An 8,533-nucleotide genomic window follows, 5' to 3' on the forward strand; every position below is an offset into this window, starting at 1 on the left:
TGCATGCTAACACAGAAGATTTGAACTTACAGAAGTGAAAGGGAATGATGATTTGAGCCAGATTGCTGAGGCATGGGAGGGAATAGGGTCTGGAACAGATCTGAAGTTAATAAAGAGGCCCCGTTTCAACTTTCACACTCCCATTTGAGTCTAGTTGCTTGGGTGCAGATAATGGAGACACTTTTCCTTCTCCTTTGCACTATGCTCCATTCTTAATATCTCTCTCTTCTTCCTTCACCTGCTGGCTGCCCCCCTGCTTTATATCACTGACTACAGTCCTACATCCTTGATCATCACCCCACAAAAGCTTTGGCAAAATTCTTCTTCTGGACTGGACTTCCTCAGCCCATAAAACTTCTATTGCAGTGTTGTAGGGAGAAGGCAGGAGTATTCATACCAAGAGAAAAAATATTTATAAACATTTTAATAGTGAGTATCAGTTACAAAGCAGAGAAGGACAGGAGGAATATTTCAGAGCAAAAATATCAATGGAAGCAAAGGCACTGAGGTATGAAATTGGCACAGCATTTCAACACAGCAGAGAGCAATTCATTTTTAATGATAGTGATATTAACTTTAAAAATCACATTAAGATATAACTACATATCTTTTTATAATTTGTGTGCTTATTTTAATGATTATAAGTCTACATATTTTATCTAGTTAATCTTGAAGCTCTAAAGAGTTTTTGCTCTAGAATCCCCAAGACAATGTAAAATACTACCCACAAGGAATTGATAATATTTGATAACATTAGCCTGTGGCTATATGTGCCATATAATCATTGTAATGTATAAGAAGACAATCTAAATAGGGGTAATAGTCTGTGAGCTGAATGTAGGAAGTCAGGCTTCTTTCTCAGATCAAAATCACCTCACTGTTGGTCATCTTTTTAAAATGAAAAACAAAACTGTTAAAGGGCATTGTGTTAAACCCTGAATTAGAGGCAAAGAGGGCATTACAATCCCAGAATCCTCAGGATTGGGGAATGAAGGATAGACTAGAGTAGACTCACAGTTATTCTACTTTAGGTTTATTGTTATTCTAGTAATGGAAGAACTTTTATCATTGATGTGGAGGCATTGTCCAGCCGAGGTTGTGAGGGAAGGGAGAGGGAAAAACAGGTATAATATGGGGGCATTCTTGGGACATTGGAATTGCCCTGAATGACACTGCAAGGACTGATACAGGCCATTATATATCCTGTCATAACTTACAAAATTGTGTGGCAGAGATGTAAAATATAATCTACAATGTAAAATATAATCTACTTTTAGTGGCAATGCTCCAATATGTGCCCATCAATCGTAACAAATGTACCACATTAATGAAGGATGTTGTTAATGTGGGAAAGTGTGGGAGGGGTAGGGAGTGGGGCATATGGGAATTCTCTACATTTTTAATGTAGCATTTATGTAATCTAACTGTCTTTAAGAAATAATTTTAAAAAGTGAAAAAAAAGGGCATTGTAATTATAGACTGAAAGAGAAGGTAGGGAACGTATTTAGATGTGCAAGTAATAAATGTGGTTATTGTTTACCTTTGTATAGTTTATTGATTCTGAGAAGATACCACCATACTATTTGAGTTACAAAGTGGAGAAAATATTCTATTTTAATCTGTTAATTATATCAAGATAAGTAAATCTGCAGAAAATATTCTATGTCCAAGCAAACAATAGCTCTTGGATTAGAAAATTGGATGAAGAACACCAAATTGCCAACATGAAAACAAAACGTGCACAGTGATTTTAGAAACTGATTCATTAAATCATTAAAGTTATTAATAAGATGAGAATTCTTTGAGCCGATGTGTGTAAACTACATTTAACTCATAGATATACTGAATATCTTTTGAGAACAAAGCATTTTCTTTTTTTTTTATATTTTTTTATTTTATTGACTTTGTAATAATATTACATTAAAAATATATATGTGAGGTCCCATTCAACCCCACCCCCCACCCCACCTCTCCCCCCCCCCCCAGCAACACTCCCTCCCATCATCATGACACATCCATTGGATTTGGTAAGTACATCTTTGGGCACCTCTGCACCTCATAGTCAATGGTCCACATCATGGCCCATACTCTCCCCCATTCCATCCAGTGGGCCCGTGTGAGGATATACAATGTCTGGTGATTGCTTCTGAAGCACCATCCAGGGCAGCTCCATGTCCCAAAGACGCCTCCACCTCTCATCGCTTCCTGCCTTTCCCCATACCCATCAGCCACCATGTCCACTTTTCCCAATCCAATGCCACCTCTTCTATGTGGACATTGAATTGGTTGTGTCCATTGCACCTCTATGTCAAGAGGAGGCTCAGATTCCACATGGATGCTGGATGCAATCCTCCCACTTTCAGTTGTAATCACTCTAGGCTCCATGGTGTGGTGGTTGTCCTTCTTCAACTCCATCTTAGCTGAGTGTGGTAAGTCCAATAAATCAGATTGTAGGTGCTGGAGTCTGTTGAGGCTCAGGACCTGGTTATCACATTGTCAGTCCAGAGATTCAAATCCCCTAAATATATCTTAAACCCCAACATTAACTGCACCTCCAGCACATTAGCATGAAAGTCTTATGAAGGGAGATCCCATCTGAGTCCAGATTCATCACACATAAACACCATTTCCAAAGAGGGGCCATCTGACCTGGTAGTTAACCCCATCGGCCATGACCATAACTCCCATGGGTCTCTTTAGCCCTCAAAGGAACCAATATCTGGGGGTTGTATCTGCTTTATCTGTCTCTCTGACTCTGCTCAGTTGTGCATAAGGGCAATCCTTCTGCCAGCCTCCAGACTCTTTTTTAGAAACTCGTAGCCATATAAACTCATTTCTCTTTTCCATTTCCCCCTTACTTTAGGTCAAACAGCATTTTAAAGTCATGTTATTTTATGTAGACAGGGATATTCTGCTGATCTGCATTGAACCTTCCGTATAAGGTCATTTTCCAGTTGCATCATCAGTTGGTAGTTGATAGTGGTCCCTCGGTGCCAGGGAGGCTCATCCCCGGGTATCATGTCCCACGCTGGGGGGAAGGCATTGCATTTACATGCTGAGTTTGGCTTCGAGACTGGCCACATTTGAGTAACATGAAGGCTGACAGGAGGAAATTCCCAGGCACAATACTGCTCTAGGCCTTGTTCTTATTTTAGGCTTATCAGCTCACAAGCATAGTCATTAGCATCAGTGGCTCACTGTTGAACCCTCACTCCCTCCCGGTCCCCGCCGCTGCACCTGGGAGACTGTCGCTGCTCCCCTAGGGACCACGACAGAGCACGACTGGCCAGGAACCCAGTACCCCCCCCTGCTGTGGTTTTTAATTGTTACCACTATGAGTATATCCAAACATTACCATGCACCCTGGACATATGTTCTGTACAGCTCCCTGTCAGGCATATATCTCCTGTCAATGGCATCCCATACCAGTATCCCTCCATTGCCATTGTTGAAACACTCTGTGATCCAGAACTCCCCGAAATTTGAAGCCCAATATAATGTCAGGGTCCCTTACTAGGGAATGGCATATAGCGATGGGTTTAAAGGTTAGATAAAGAACACGTGTTTACTTGGAAAAAATTCTACATCCTATCTTTTTCTTTCCCCCCCCCCCCCCCTAATTATTCAGCTTCTCTTCACAGGAGCCCTAGACCACAGCAATGCATATATATAATGTACAGCATGCCCATACATCCACCACAAAACCTTTTCCCTTCCACAGTGCTACTCTTACACCCTATTCACATCATATTTACTTAACGTGATGTATAGAGTCTGAGACACTAGCTTTCTAACAAGGTGACATCTGTGCTTACATTATGGTGCATACTTTAGGATACACAGTTTTTTACATTCTTAGTTATCCTATGTTTTACATTATGGTTTACATTATCAGTCTGTTATCTCCTATATGTTATGGTGTAATATTACATGTTTTATATCCATCCTTGTGTACTCTCAAGAAACTCCTCTCTTACCCCCCATTTACCTTCGTTCCACACATTTAACGTCCATTTTCCCTTCCACCTTGGTGCCCACAGTGACAGCCAACCTCCGTTTCCTGAGGAGCCACTTCCAGATATAGATGGAATAGTGTTCAGGGCCTAACTTGCTCAACTGCCCCAATGCCCTGGGAGCCACCCTTTCTCTCAACGGATACAGTTCCCTCTATTTGATGGCATTAGTCCTCCCCAGGATGTGGGTCTACCCCCACTCTCACTACTTGGGTTTCTACCCCATGGTGTCACCCACTCTGGCAGAATGAGCATTTAGACATTCCCCAGGAGCCCGTCTTGCATCAGACCCTCCCCTCCGAGCATTCTAAACAGGTAACCCTCTTTATTATATTTTGATATGATTTTCTCGGCATTTTACTCTCCACCAACACCTGACCCTCTCCTGTGTTCGTATGCTACCCCTCCCTCCCCCCACTTTTGGGCAATGTTACCCATCCTTCCCTCCCCAGCCACCCTCAAACCCGCAAAGCCCCAACCAAAGGCAACCCCTTGCCCCCCTTTTATCTCTTCTTTGTGTTCATACTTACCACCATCTCGTCTTAAATTCCACCCCTGCAGACTTCGGCTCACATCCTTCCTCCACCCTCCGATTTCCTGTAAGCCTATCATTCAGTCTCTTGCTATCAAGGGCAGCTTGGTTATTTCATATCACTGAGGTCATGTAGTATTTGTCCTTCAATGTCTGGGTTGCTTCACTCAACATAAGGTTCTCAAGATTCATCCATGTTATCACATGTATTTGTAGTGTGTTTGTTCTTACAGCCGAGTAGTATTCCATTGTGTGTATATACCATATTTTATTGATCCACTCATCTGTTGATGGGCATTTGGGTTGATTCCAACTTTTGGCAATAGTGAACAATGCTGCTATGAACATTGGTGTACATATATCGGTTTGTGTCCTTGTTTTCACTTCTGCTGGGTATATACCCAGCAGTGGTATTGCTGGGTCATATGGCAAATCTATGGCTAGTTTTTTGAGAAACCGCCATACTGTCCTCCAGAATGGTTGGATCCTTCCGCATTCCCACCAGCAGTGGATGAGTGTTCCCCTTCCTTCACATCCTCTCCAGCACTTGTATTCTTCTGTTTTTTTCATAGCTGCCAATCTTATGGGTGTAAGATGGTATCTCATTGTAGTTTTGATTTGCATTTCCCTGATAGCTAGAGATTTGGAACATTTTTTCATGTGCTTTCTTGCCATTTGTATTTCTTCTTCGGAGAAGTGTCTGTTTAAGTCTTTTTCCCATTTTTTAAATGGGTTGTTTATCTTTTTATTTTCAAGATATAGGAGTTCTTTATATATGCAAGTTATAAGTTTCTTATCAGATATATGATTGCCAAATATTTTCTCCCACTGTGTGGGCTCCCTTTTTACTTTCTTGACAAACTCCTTTGAGGTGCAGAAGGCTTTAATTTTGAGGAAGTCCCATTTATCTATTAGTTCTTTTGCTGCTCGTGCTTTTGGTGAGATATTCATAAATCCATTTCCTATTACAAGGTCCTGTAGATGTTTCCCTACACTGCTTTCTAAGGTTTTAATGGTCTTGGCTCTTATATTTAGGTCTTTGATCCATCTTGAGTTGATCTTTGTATAAGGTGTGAGATGGTAATCTTCTTTCATTCTTCTACATATGGCTATCCAGTTCTCCAGGCACCATTTGTTGAATAGGCCACTCTCTCCCAATTGAGAGGGTTTGGTGGCCTTATCGAATACTATGTGGCTGTATATGTGAGGTTCTATATCAGAGCTTTCAATTCGATTCCATTGGTCTATGTGTCTCTCCTTATGCCAATACCATGCTGTTTTCACCACCGTAGCTTTATAGTATGTTTTGAAGTCAGGTAGTGTGATTCCTCCAATTTCGTTTTTCTTTTTCAGTATGTCTTTGGCTATTCGGGGTCTCTTTCATTTCCAAATAAATTTCATAGTTAGTTTTTCTAGTTCCTTAAAGAAGGCTGCGTTGATTTTTATTGGGATTGCATTGAATGTGTAGATCAGTTTTGGTAGGATAGACATCTTAATAATGTTCAGTCTTCCTATCCATGAACAAGGAATAGTCTTCCATTTGTTCAGGTCTTCTTTGATTTCCTTGAACAATCTTGTATAGTTCTCGGTGTATAAGTTCTTTACCTCTTTAGTTAAATTTATTCCTAAGTATTTGATTTTTTTATTTACTATTGTGAATGGTATTTGTTTCTTGATTTCCTCCTGATCTTGCTCATTATTGGTGTACAGAAATGCTACTGATTTTTGCGCATTGATCTTATAACCTGCGACTTTACTAAACTCATTTATGAGTTCTAGAATCTTCATTGTAGATCTCTCAGGGTTTTCTATGTATAGGATCATGTCATCTGCAAATAATGAAATTTTGACTTCTTCCTTTCCAATTTGAATGCCTTTTATTTCTGGTTCTTGCCTCAGTGCTCGAGCAAGTACTTCTAAGACAATGTTAAATAGGAGCGGAGACAGTGGGCATCCTTGTCTTGTTCCTGAGTTTAGAGGGAAGGAGTCTAGGATTTCTCCATTGTAAACAATATTGGCTTTAGGTTTTTCATATATACTCTTTATCATGTTCAAAAATTTTCCTTGTATTCCAATCTTTTGGAGTGTTTTTATCAAGAAAGGGTGCTGTATTTTGTCAAATGCTTTTTCTGCATCAATAGATATAATCATGTGATTTTTTTCCTTCAATCTGTTTATATGGTGTATTACGTTGATTGATTTTCTTATGTTGAACCATCCTTGCATACCTGGGATGAGTCCCACTTGGTCGTGGTGTATAATACGTTTAATGTGTTGTTGAATACGATTAGCAAGTATTTTGTTAAGTATTTTTGCGTCTAGGTTCATTAGAGAAATTGGTCTGTAATTTTCCTTTCTTGTGATGTCTTTGTTTGGCTTTGGTACTAGGGTAATGTTGGCATCGTAGAAGGAGTTGGGTAATGTTCTTTCTGTTTCGATTTTTTGGAATAGTTTCAGCAGGATTGGTGTCAGTTCTTTCCGGAATGTTTTGTAGAATTCACCTGTGAAGCCATCTGGCCCTGGGCTCTTCTTAGTTGGGAGATTTTTAATAACTGATTTTAATAACTGATTTTAATAACTGATTTTAATAACTCTCTGCTTGTGATTGGTTTGTTAAGATCATCAATTTCTTCTTTTGTCAATATGGGCTGCTTATGTGTTTCTAGGAATTTGTCCATTTCCTCTAGATTGTCATTTTTGTACAAAGCATTTTCTTGATAGCATTTTTCATGTCTTTTTTCCTAAGACTGTAGATAATAGGGTTGAAAAGTGGGGCAAGGACAGCAAACATCAGAGTAATAGCTGTGTTCAGAAGTGGTGGGAAAGTGACAGAGAAGCACAGGTCCATGAGGGACACACTGCCGAAAAACAGCAAGAAAATAGTGATGTATGCTGCACAAGTGGAGAATGCCTTCTGACAGCTCTCTGATGAGGGAATCTTTAGAATCACGGTGATAATTCTTGTGTAGGAAATGGCAATGACAGAAACAGGACAGGATAGAAATAGCATGGATCACATCTTCAACCAGAATTGGTTGGGACCACAGAAAGGAGGGGTAGAAGTCCATACAATCTCTGGCAATAACATAAAGAAGCCAAAGATGCAAGAGCCAGTGGAGAACTAGAAGCATAGTCGAGGGGTCATAATGATTGCATAGTGGAGAGGGTTGCAGATGGCAACATATCTGTCAATGGCCATCGCTATCAGAACTAGGCCTTCAGTGACCCCAAGTGAGTGGAAAAAATACATCTGCAGGAGGCAACCAATGAAGGAAATGGTCTTCTGTTCACTGACCAGATTGGAGAGCATCTTGGGGATGGCCACTGTGGTGTACCAAATCTCCAGGAAAGAGAAGAAGCTGATAAAATTGTACATGAGATTGTGAAGGTGTGTATTCAGCTGGACAGCAAAGAGCATGAAATTTCCAACAACAATGAAGACATAAATAAAGAACAAAGGAATGAAGATTAAGCGGCCACCATTCTCATACTAAGGGAAATCAGAGAAATAAAACTCAGTCACCATTGTACTGATTTTTCTTGCCCATATTTTCACCTGCTTCACTGCTGGCTAATGGAATCAAACATAAACAGTCAGACTGTAGGTATATTTAAAGAACAAATAGAAATTTCCTTTTGAGACAGATCAAGAGCCCAAATGAGGTTGCTAGAATAAAATATCCTTTGTGAATTGCTTTGCAAAGGATAATGTGATTCTGTCCAACTTGCAAACACTTTTTAGCAATTATAGTATCTTATTCTGTCAACTACTCTGTTAGATGAGTGAACAAATTAGCTCTTTGGACATATATATTGGCACAAAATTTCCTGAATAGCAATTTGGCATTTTTTTTAATTGCAAGCCTTAAAACTGTTTAGAGCCTTTTGTTATATGCCCAAGGAGATTATTTAAGATATAAAATAAATTAAATACAAAGATATCCAGTGGAATATTTATTACACAGCAAATTAAAAACAATTTAAGTGG

The 8,533-nt window shown here is 39.7% G+C and overlaps 1 pseudogene; it reads right to left on the minus strand.

The window, feature by feature from the left end:
- Positions 1–7,228: 7,228 nt before the first annotated feature.
- On the minus strand, positions 7,229–8,071 carry LOC101428134 (olfactory receptor 6K3-like; annotated as a pseudogene).
- Positions 8,072–8,533: the final 462 nt, after the last annotated feature.

The sequence above is a fragment of the Dasypus novemcinctus genome, chromosome 13, assembly GCF_030445035.2.
Source record: "Dasypus novemcinctus isolate mDasNov1 chromosome 13, mDasNov1.1.hap2, whole genome shotgun sequence".
NCBI classification, from domain to species: Eukaryota; Metazoa; Chordata; class Mammalia; order Cingulata; family Dasypodidae; genus Dasypus; species Dasypus novemcinctus.